Consider the following 12,213-nt stretch of genomic DNA (forward strand, 5'->3'; position numbering starts at 1 on the left):
TGATTTCTTCTTTTTCGTCTTCATTTTTGTCATCGCCCCGCTGACAAAAGCGTTCCAGTGACCTCAGTTGCGAACAATCTGCTAAAAGGGGCTCCGATGTCCGTAAAAGCCGTCCGTTCTGAATCGTTAACTCCCCGGACGGTTGGAGTAAACAAGCGTAGCGGAAGGAATTTAGGCGGCGTCTAAAGAAACCCCAACGCTGTAACATCGGTCTCTGTCTCTGCCTGCTCGCTTTGAGTTAAACAGAATATTTTTACATCAGTATTTACAGTCAAACCCGAATATAATGAACCTGGATAAAACGACCTATTATCTATATTGAACACGGGAAACTGAGCTTATCGAAAAAACCTATATGTTCTATACACAGTAATCTCATATCAACATACGGGGGAGAGAGAGGGATTCAATGTAAAAGCCCGTATCTTACCACATATCATATCGGGTATGTCTCATATGATCGCCTGAACATATCAGGGTCCCTTATTTAAAACATCGACAGAACCCTTCTCACGACTGTCGACAGCAATGCGTTTATCGTTCAATCAATATAGCAACACAACGTACGGCCACCGCCTAAACGAGTTATGTATGAGGCGTCTACTGCAGCGGACTCCTCTATTGTGCTTCCCTAAGAACACTCAGCACCATCTAGCGGCGCCGCCGCGAAGCCCGCACGTGACCTCCGAAATTCACGGCACGCCGATGCGGAAGCAAACGCTTGGGAAACGCGTCACGCGGCAACAGGGCTCCTCTCTCGCGCTTCGGATGGATGGATGGATGTTATGAGCGTCCCCTTTGGGACGGGGCGGTGGGTTGCGCCACCAAGCTTCTTACCGGACACACTGCGCCATCTAGCGGCACTGCCGATAAGTCCGCGCATGGCCTCCGAGATCAAAAACGCAGCGCGCCGGCGCCTGCGAACGCTGAGAATTGCTTCCTCACTTGTCGCGCACGTAGTGGCACATACTCAGTGACATCCCAGTGACATAGTACATTCATGGCGCAGCTCGCAAAAGCGTTGGCGTGAAAGGCGTTCATTGAAAGGCGGCACGTATATGCACTGAATATGCGGCGAAGCCTGCTAAAGTGTCGGGTCGATGTCCTTGAGGAAACCATGTGACGTGGGTGTGTTTCACCAAGCATCGGGGAAATTTCAAGGTTCTTTGTTGTCATTTTAGAGCTGCAAATTCCGAGTGGCACACACCTAGCTCCCCAAGTCGACGTCAGAAACCTTCATTAAAGAGCAGTTCACACTTACTGGCACGTACCCGATGACCAAAGTTTGCATCAAAGAGGTTCACTGAAGACCAGCAAAGACCGAGTGAGACACAACTGCAGTACTCCAAGTCGGCGTCAAAAAGTTCAATAGAAGAGCGGCACATACCTGGTCCCGCATCTACGGTGATCCACGTCAGCGTGAAATAGGTTGGTTGATGAGCGGCCCATATGTCACATTGTCACATACTCGGTGACCCAAATTGTTCCGAACGGTTGGTCTCGAAACCTGTTCCCTCAGCACAGCAGCCACAGCCACAGCCACAGTCACGCTTCGTGATCGAGGCCTCAGGGTTCAGAGATAACATCATCATCATCATCACAATCATCACCAGCCTGGTTACGCCCACTGTAGGGCAAAGGCCTCTCCCATACTTCTCCAACTACCCCGGTCATGTACTAATTGTGGCCATGTTGTCCCTGCAAACTTCTTAATCTCATCCACCCACCTAACTTTCTGCCGCCCCATGTTACGCTTCCCTTCCCTTGGAATCCAATATGTAACCCTTAATGACCATCGGTTATCTTCCCTCCTCATTACATGTCCTGCCCATGCCCGTTTCTTTTTCTTGATTTCAACTAAGGTGTCATTAACTCGCGTTTGTTCCCTCACCCAATCTGCTCTTTTCTTATCGCTTAACGTTACACCTATCATTCTTCTTTCCATAGCTCGTTGCGTCGTCCTCAATTTAAGTAGAACCCTGTTCGTAAGCCTCCAGGTTTCTGCCCCGTACGTGAGTACTGGTAAGACACAGCTGTTATACACATTTCTCTTGAGGGATAATGGCAACCTGCTGTTCATGATCTGAGAATGCCTGCCAAACGCACCCCAGCCCATTCTGATTCTTCTGATTATTTCAGTCTCATGATCCGGATCCGCAGTCACTACCTGCCCTAAGTAGATGTATTCTCTTACCACTTCCAGTGCCTCGCTACCTATCGTAAACTGCTGTTCTCTTCCGAGACTGTTAAACATTACTTTAGTTTTCTGCAGATTAATTTTTAGACCCACCCTTCTGCTTTGCCTTTCCAGGTCAGTGAGCATGCGTGGCTGTTGGTCCCCTGAGTTACTAAGCAAGGCAATATCATCAGCAAATCGCAAGTTACTAAGGTATTCTCCATTAACTTTTATCCCCAATTCTTCCCAATCCAGGTCTCTGAATACCTCCTGTAAACACGCTGTGAATAGCATTGGAGAGATTGTATCTCCCTGCCTGACGCCTTTCTTTATTGGGATTTTGTTGCTTTCCTTATGGAGGACTACGGTGGCTGTGGAGCCGCTATAGATATCTTTCAGTATTTTTACATACGGCTCGTCTACACCCTGATTCCGTAATGCCTCCATGACTGCTGAGGTTTCGACAGAATCAAACGCTTTCTCGTAATCAATGAAAGCTATATATAAGGGTTAGTTATATTCCGCAAATTTCTCTATCACCTGATTGATAGTGTGAATATGATCTATTGTTGAGTAGCCTTTACGGAATCCTGCCTGATCCTTTGGTTGACGGAAGTCTAAGGTGTTCCTGATTCTATTTCCAATTACCTTAGTAAATAATTTGTAGGCAACGAACAGTAAGCTGATCGGCCTATAATTTTTCAAGTCTTTGGCGTCCACCTTTCTTATGGATTAGGATTATGTTAGCGTTCTTCCGAAATTCCGGTACGCTCGAAGTCATGAGGCATTGAGTATACAGGGTGGCCAGTTCTTCTAGAACAATCTGCCCACCATCCTTCAACAAATCTGCTGTTACCTGATCCTCCCCAGCTGCCTTCCCCCTTTGCATAGCTCTCAAGGCTTTCTTTACTTCTTCCGGCGTTAGTTGTGGGATTTCAAATTCCTCTAGACTATTCTCTCTTCCATTACCGTCGTGGGTGCCACTGGTACTGTATAAATCTCTATAGAACTCCTCAGCCACTTGAATTGTCTCATCCATATTAGTAATGATATTGCCGGCTTTGTCTCTTAACGCATACATATGATTCTTGCCTATTCCTAGTTTCTTCTTCACTGCTTTTAGGCTTCCTCCGTTCCTGAGAACGTGTTCAATTCTATCCATATTATACTTCCTTATGTCAGCTGTCTTACGCTTAGATAGCAACAGTCATGTAAATAAATATGTGGTGGAAATTAGCAAAAGGCGATTGGAGGATTGGTGGCTCAAAAGCAGAGAGGCGACATAAGGTTAAAAGGGTAGGAAGACGTATTTGAAGAAAATGGCGAATTTTAATAACACACAACACAGGTAAACAAAAATAAAAAAGCTGAGCATGGTGGCAACTACCATCGCCCCGTTTCACAGGGGACGCTCCTACCTTCCATGCATTCGTGGAAGCGCGAAATAGGATGTCCCGCTGCAGAACAAGTTTCGACGTGGCAATACGCCATGTCGCCATGTTCATTCAATGCTCAACGCATTAGTGTCGACAGTCGTCGTGGAATGAGTTGAGCCGATTTTTTTTTCTTTTTTTTTTTGAAAATGTTGCTCATTGACTTTTGCTAATGTATTGCGGTGAAGATCAACAGATTACTTAATGGGTAATGTCCGAAATCACTGGACGTGATTCTCTCTAAAAGGATATTCTTGTGCCGCAATGATCTTAAGTTAGGATGCAAAATAGATAATCGATCTTGTTTAGGTTCTGTTAAGTAAGGCGCGTGATGGAAATTTCGATTCTACCGCTGTGCCGGTATAGACTGGACAAAAATGCAACAAGCGCGGAGGCGACGTGCCCGTAGCGTTTCAGCGACGGCTAAATTTCGAATGAGGCGATGTTTCGTTGTAACGAGATTTGACGCGAGATGTTAACCCATTTAGCGCGCACACGTATATACAGACCGCCGCACGGTCGCTCCTAGAAACAGAACTGTTCGTGACGGGTGCTGGCATGATTTGATCAGGAAGCCCGGCCGGCCGGCCGGCCGGACAGAGTCGACGAAACGCTGGAGGTAAATAAACCTTCGTCCGCGAGAAGTTATAGATCAGAGGCCTTTCCTGCTTCCTGTTCGGAGAAGACGTAGCAAGCAAGCAAGAAAGAAAGGTAAAAACGAACGGGCAGAGAATACGAATCGATGCTCCGGTGGCCGCGAATAAATCTTGATCGAAACTGTGCCCTCAGGTCGATAACTCACGTGCCCGGCCCACCCCTTCTCCTCCGCATAGACACACAACGCGTGTGCCGGCGCTTCCCTTCGACGGGCTGCAAGCCTCTTCCATTATCACTTTGCGCACGACTCGCGTCGAAGGCAAGCAACCCCTCTTATGACTGAGAGTAGCTTCTGATATCATCATCATCATCATCATTATTATTATTATTATTATTATTATTATTATTATTATTATTATTATTATTATTATTATTATTATTATTAAGTTATCCCGAAGTCATCGTCCTATCTTCAATATGCCGATGGCATCAAGATATTCAAAGATATTCGCACTAATGATGAATCTCGAATTCTTCCGTCTGACCTGTTGGCGTTTGCAGAATGGTGCAAGAATAATGGGCTCAGCGTCAACGCCTCTAAGAGCAAAATTATGACCTTTACTCGCAAAACCTAAAGTACTGTGCTTCTTTATTATGAGGACTCCCTTCCGCTTGACAGGGTTGCTTAGGTTCAGTGACCTCGACGTGCTATTTAATGCCTCGTGAAACTTTTACGCCTCATAGTGAACGCATTGCTGTGCCCCGTCTGCGCCCTCTAACTTCTGTTTGCCGCCTCTCAGGCGAATTCAAATCTCGCCTTTCGTCGCTAATGCCGTATCAGGCCACAGATCCTCCCCAACACGAATACGCATCGGTGGTGTGTAATGTAACTTCCAAATCCCACAGTGACAGACTAGAAAGCGTCGAGAAAAAAGAAAGCTTGTAGCAATTTACCGCCATCTTTATTGCGCTGGCGTTGGTCAATCTTGTAGCGCTTGCACTTTATGCCCTCACTATACCGTCCCTTACCGGCCGACGTATTCGCGCAGACCTTCTGCTTTCGTACGAACTCCTTCACGGAAGCCTGAACTCCGCTGAGCTACCTAATTATGTCGTGATTCGGATTCCGCAGAAAGTCAATAAGGGACCACCGACCAATCTTTGTCCCTGCAGCAAACACTGTGTCACAGCAAACACTGTGTCACAGCAAACATTCAAAATTAGTGCGATAGCCCGATTCGCTGATCACGATATTTTTTCATAGGTCGCCTTCGTCGTTCTGTTCACAGTTTCGTATTGCGGTGTACTAGTTTTTCTCGGTGTACGTATGCGTGCTCTCTTTCGCCTCGTGATTTAGTACATTTTCAGCTCGCCTGGCGATATGTCTAATGTTTTAGCGGCTTTATTATTTTTTTCTTCTACAGTTAATGATCTTGGTGCGTTGAATTTACATGTACTTTACACGTATAGTTTCCCCTTTCTTCGTTCACTTTCCCTTACGTTTGTATACCTTTAGCTGTACACATTATTGGCATTGTACTTGCTCCCTAATCTTCGGTTCATTTTCGGTTTACCTAACCTTTCTCGATAAATAAGAGCTTGTTTAACGGCTTTCCATATCCTTTGTTGTGTGCCAGTATTATGCCCGAATGGTTTTTTTGTACTTACATCTTTTTTTTAATACTTTATTTCTATTTTTTCCGAGCACATAATCTAAAGGTTGGATTTATTTATTTATTTTTATTGACTCTCACGCACTGTTCGTGCTTTTTATCCGTATTTCTGCTGTGTATTCACCATGACTTTGTTTATTGCAAACTCCCCTTTTCATGAATGTCGTTTTCTATTTCATGGTTCTTCCTGTATTTATATTTTAATTTTCTTTTACCGTGCGCCAGCACTTCGACCTTGGGGTTGTGCATGGCATAGGAAGTAAATGATTTATTTATTTTTATTTATTTATTTATTTATTTATTTATTTATTTATTTATTTATTTATTTATTTATACAGGTATCTAACGGGTTACACGTGGAAACATTGTGTGAGGCCTGGGGGGGGGGGGGGGGGGGGTGGAGCACATATTCTTATTTCTACAAAGAGCGATCAAAACAATATATAATAGAAGAAAATAATGAAGACTCTTGGTTGTAAGAAATACAAAATGTACACGACAATCAAACATTATGCAATGTTAAGGACGACGCATAAGGTTATCAAGCTGGAGAAACAGCTGTACGTAGCCAAGAATACATTTCTAGTGCTGAAGAAGCAGTACACTCTAAAACAAAAACTCTTCAGGGCTTATCTTGTCGTCAAACAATGATCGTCCTCAACCTAGCGCGCAGTTCATGTATTTCATCGCTTAAATGCCGATGACGAGGTAACTCTTCGTTAATTTTTGGCAATTTTCGCAAAGCATAAAATTGCCTAAAAGATTGCAAAAAAAATTAGAAAGAAATGGCGAAATATATGCAAGTCCTGAAAACATACCGCACTTCTAAAAAAAAAATTTTTTTTTAGAACGCCATTCAAGGGGTTAACACCCTTGCGCTGGCTACAGCCCTGTCACGAAAGTTGTGTCACGCTGGATACATTCGTGACCTGTAAGTACTCGACCCGCAGTGTTAAGGGAATGAAATACACGCGTGATAGATGACGATTCTTGTTCGGAGACAAAATAAGCCCCCATGGTGTTCTTTTTTTTTGTCTTAGATGTACGGACAAGCCTTGTCAGATCGCGTTCTGTTTTCTACGCGGCTTCCATTTTAACAGGAACTGTCCTTGGCCGCCCACTTCTCAAAAAAAAAATAATAATTCAAACTTAAATTCCGGGGTTTTACGTGCAAGAACCTCGATATGAATATGAGGTTTGCCGTAGTGGGGGGACTCCGGATTAGTTTAACTAGTTAACTAGCTAATTAGTTTAATTAGTTAACGACGCGCACCCAATGCATGGTACACGGAGGAGGGGGAGGGGGAGGGGAGTTCGCACTCCGCCCCATCGTAATGCGGCCGCCGCGGTCGAGCTTTAATCGCGCAACGAAAAGCAATGCCAAAGCCACTACTCCACCACTGCGGGTTCCATTTCGTAAAACGGAGTACATTATGTGCCCGGCTTGTATCGACGCATTCCCGTAGTTCGTTTCATACGTTCCGAATGCGGCTAGTGATGTCTGTTTAACTCAGCTTTGCACCTCGCTTCCTTTATTTTTTTCGTCCTCGTTCCTTAGTTCCCTATTTCTTTCGATGCCCTTGCATCCCTCCTACAGTTGAAACTCGATCAAACGAAACCCGATTTTACGAATTCCCGATCTAACGAAGAAATTTCCATGCACCGGCAACTACCTATAAAGTTCAGTGTTGTCGCCAACCCGAATTAGAGAAAAACTAGCTTGCATTAAACCCGGTTGAATGAAGCTTGTCCAGAAACGAATTAATAAAGAAAACCATGATTTCTTTCTAATTTCGGTGCATACAGGTTTGTCTTCGAGCGTACGCTCTAACATTATGGCGTTGAAACATCTAGGCACCCTAGTCACAGTCCTAGCTTTATTTGGACGAGGCCGCATGCCACGCCCATGCACAGAACAACGGACAAAGCAGTCGCTAGCATTCTTACGTACCAGATGGAGCTAGTGGTGACGGTATTTGGCCCCCCTCGCGGATTTTTTACACGCGAAGGCGTGGGTTAGCGGCAAATACAATGCGCGGTACCTTTTGACTATCGCTACGTTGCAATTTTATATTTAGAAGGAACGAAAAATCCCTTACTCGATTTTCCGAACTTCCCGATTTAGCGAAATAATTCGGGCATGGCCATCACTTCGTTAAATCGTGTTTCAACTGTACTTTGCGCTTTTTGCCGCAGTTCTTACGTGCCTCGCGGTGCGACAGCTTTCATAGCTGTTCCCGGGCCGTACAGAAAGATATTTTCTGTTCCCGTACTTATTCAAATCTACACCCATAACTTTTTTTTTTTTTGTCTTTAATTTGAGTTACGAAACTTTAAGGTCGGCTTAGATTCGACACTTTCGTCAGGGGCGTCGGAAATGCGAAAATGACACGCCGCTATCGCCAGTGCCAATCAACAGCAATGTGTACTCACTGCTATCCGCTGTCGCGCAGTACTACAGCTCACGGTAACGGCACGCCGTTTTTGACCTCAATGAATGCGTGCCGGGCGAATTTTATTTTAAGCTTGGCTTCCGTCGAGATGCTGGCACCGAACACGCGATGTCAGTACCAGTGATGCCCATAGTGAGTGGGGGTAAGTTCCTGACTGGCGCTGGTCGTTGGTAACAATAATAATAATAATAATAATAGTGGTGGTGGTGGTGGTGATAAATTTCATTTACTTTTTCGTGACTGTTGTCGTTAGCAATTATCTTGACACGGTTTGCATTCTATTAATTTTTTTTCCTGACTTTCCCAATTTGGGGGGAGGGGGAGGGGGGGGCTCGGCGTAGAATCGGGGCAGGCTTGAATACGAGTAAATGTGACCTTTCTCTCTCGCTTGAACGTCTAATGCCACGCGAATACTCTCCGCCCTCAAGTCTATAGGGGCGTGAATTCCGACCTTGCATTTCTCCCCAACTTTCCACAAGCTCTCTGCCTTTCCTAATACAAGCTCTCTCTCTCTCTCTCTCTCACGCGCGCACATTATATAGAGTCCCGCAAGAAGGTCTACGGAACTCACAATACCTTTCTACGCTGATAATTGTACAGCCATAACAACTATACCTCATTCCGACTTCAGAGGCTGAGTAATAGGCCCTCTCTTCAAATGTCGGCGTTTTTTAAAATCCAACAGTCATTGCTTTTATTGAAACTACTTAGCATCGATACCAAATGACACCAGTCTGCCAGCATGTGTCTAAAGTATACGCGATATTGCCTTTCCTTTTTTAGCATTACTTGTCTAGTAATTTGCGCTACACCTGTGAGCGTATAATGTCCCAATTTACATTGCTGGATTTCTTATTGTTTTCTCGTGTGGTTTGCTTATTCGACACATGCCGCACGTGTCATCACTGCTTAGAAGATAACTGCAAGAATGTTGTCTTTTTTTCTTTCTCCTGTGTTGCTGTGCCACGTGCAAGCAGGACTTCCGCGGCACAGCTCGTGCAGCAGGCCCATCGCGTTGTCTCCGTTCCGCGTGTGACACGCGACCAACTCACTGTTGTCGAGGTGCTGCGCGTTTGCAAGAGTATAGCGTCACCAACCAGTACACTTAATGCGAGGTGCACAACATTATACAACAGGAATAACGGAGGGAACACCTTCAATTGGCATCAGAAAAAGAAATCTTTTGATCATAATTCCAAGTAAGAACGTGTAATGTATCCGCCTTCGTTTAGAATAGCCCCTTCTTTAGCATACCGAATTTGTGCGCAGACATCGCGGTAATGCCCGTCGCGGATCGTCTGCTAGATCTGTACTACAAGACTCAGGTTTCGCTCAGGTGTGTATTGCGGTAGCACATCGGCGATCGCTTTGTCGTGAAATGCTGTAACAGGCATGCGATACGCTTGCACGGAAGCGCTACGTGGGCACGTGGCGGGAGTGAGTGAGTGAGTGAGTGAGTGAGTGAGTGAGTGAGTGAGTGAGTGAGTGAGTGAGTGAGTGAGTGAGTGAGTGAGTGAGTGAGTGAGTGAGTGAGTGAGTGAGTGAGTGAGTGAGTGAGTGAGTGAGTGAGTGAGTGAGTGAGTGAGTGAGTGAGTGAGTGAGTGAGTGAAAACGTTATTTAATAAATAAAATAAGGCACTATGGTTGGGGCGGGAGGAGCCGGTATATTTGCAATATTGTCGCATGGACGGACATCTCCGCAGAGGATCGGCCCGTTGTATCTACAGACCTGAAGAGAGCGTTCTTATTGCAGCTTGATTCTCTTGCGCAGTCGCCGACCCCCCTCCCTCCCCCGTCATCCCATTTCGTTGCGCTTTACGTGAACTCTCGCTATCCGCAACCACGTATCCTCTGCTACTAGAAGGATGGCTTTTTCGCAGAGTTCATACGTCCGGCGGCTGAGCACGCTTTACAGGCAACATTTCGCCACCAGCGAGAAATCGTTCGGAAAATTCGGCGGAAGATCAGACACGTATTCTTACATTAGATAGAGATAAACCACTAAGAACAGTGCTTGCCCCCGCAAAGCCAACAATGTGTTCGATTCGTCTCGTACATCCCTATCCAGCCGAATATTCGAAAGTTTTCGGATACATAGTTTTCGATTCGAATATTCTTTAGAAATATGTAATGTTCGATAGTATTCGAAATTTTAGAAAATATCGCACACCCCCTATTTCTTTCATTAGTACAGAAGGATCGGGTTCTCGAGCTAACCATTAAGGAAATAAATTGCGCTTTTTCCAATGTCTGAACGCAATATCTGAATTTTAGGTGCAGTTAGAATACACAAACGGTGGCTGCAAAGAATAGTCGACGGAACCTTCTAATACTTTTTATTACTATTGCAGAAGAGGTTAAAGGCAGATTAGCATTCAGAAGTAAAGGCACAAACACTAGTCCATGAGCGATGATTTCGTATAAGTGCACTTTGAGTAACGCCGCCTGTTAGTAAGTTCAAGAAAACCGTGTAATACGACGGTGTGACTTAGCGACGAAACCGATCGAGTCCTCAGATATGAAAATAAAGATTTCTAGAAACCGAGCAATCTTTTTTATATTGTGTTTCGCCCTTGCACTCACGGGCCAAAAAAAAAGAAGAAGAAGCGCCGTTCCGTAATTCGCGTGTGAAGCGCCACAGGTCTCGTCAGTTGGTTTGGATCGTAAAATGAATATCACTCACTCTTTTTTTTTTTTTTCGTACGCTATAGTGCAAGAAAATCGTGCGCAATAAATTGAGACGACGCTATCGCAAACATTCGTCGTTGAAAAAAGAAACAATGGAAGCACGAATTGGGGTGCGGGAACCGGGTAGGTAAAGTGCTTTTCACCGAACCGAAAGTATTTTTACAAAAAAAAAAACGGAATAACTCACCTGAGGAAGGGTAACCAGCAGGCGGATCAAAGTCCCCAAAACTTGCTGATGCGCTTTTTCCCGCGCGCTCCTATGGCTGGCGAAGTGCAGCAGTGGAGCAGGCGACGACGGCATTCACAAACATCCGGCGTTGCGTCACATGCACACAGAGAGCGATCCCGTTCAGCGTCACTCAGACTGGAAGTCTGCAACAGTTGTTCCTTCCGAGCGAACAAGTGGACGAAAAAAGAAATAAGTTTCGCGCTAACACCAACGGCTTGTGTCGAAGCGCCGTCAAACGTCGCCCAAATGTCGCTGCCGCTGCTTGCAGGCACGGCGGGGCTAACGAACCGTGAAAGCACGCCGCGACGAGGTCGAGTTCCTCTCGCGCCGGCGAAGCTCGCGAAACCGGAGTCGAAGTCCACACTCCGCGCCCTCCCGCCCGAAAAACACGCACACTGTCCGCACGCACCTCGTGTCCTGTCGAACAGCGCGGGCGCTGGCTCGAACCGCTCTGTTTATGCGCTGCGTTTCGCGCGAGACCCGCGGGACCCGGGGCTGGAAACGGCTGCCCCACGTGTGCGGAGCTGCGCATGCGCGTTTGCGAAAGACCACGTGACGCGTGACGCATGCGCAGTGCAATGAAAGCTTCGCGCCGTCGTCGGCCGCCGCGGGGCCGCCCGGCCCGCCGCCGTCGTCTGCGTTGCGCCCAGAGCAGACGACGCCGCGAGTGAGTGCGTCGATTTAGCCACAGTGTAATTTAGCCAGAGTGGCTTTATGGCCCACGGTTCTCATGGAGGCGGGTACTCGCGGGGTTCATTTCAACTCTATAAACTCTTCAAATGCTGCGCTTGACGCGGTGTAGTTTTACTTTAAGTTAACAGTTTTGCTTGAATTTACAACAACGGGACAGGAACAGAAAAGCACGTATACAGCGCTGCGGTTTTGATCTAAATTCAAGATGATCAAAAACAAGATCAAATTCTGACTTCTTCAAGATAATGTCACCGCCTTAAGGCAATCAGTT

At 46.0% G+C, this 12,213-nt stretch overlaps 1 protein-coding gene across 1 annotated transcript in view; it reads right to left on the reverse strand.

Annotated features, from left to right (window-relative positions):
• The window catches only part of LOC126533710 (Kv channel-interacting protein 4-like), a 301,307-nt gene extending 290,032 nt beyond the window's left edge, over positions 1–11,275 (reverse strand). Inside the window, exon 1 of the mRNA XM_055072277.2 lies at positions 11,208–11,275. The gene's annotated coding sequence lies outside the window, so the exon portion shown is untranslated. The remainder of the gene's footprint in view (positions 1–11,207) is intronic.
• Between the last annotated feature and the right edge of the window lie 938 nt (positions 11,276–12,213).

Source organism: Dermacentor andersoni, chromosome 7 (genome assembly GCF_023375885.2).
Source record: "Dermacentor andersoni chromosome 7, qqDerAnde1_hic_scaffold, whole genome shotgun sequence".
NCBI lineage: Eukaryota > Metazoa > Arthropoda > Arachnida > Ixodida > Ixodidae > Dermacentor > Dermacentor andersoni.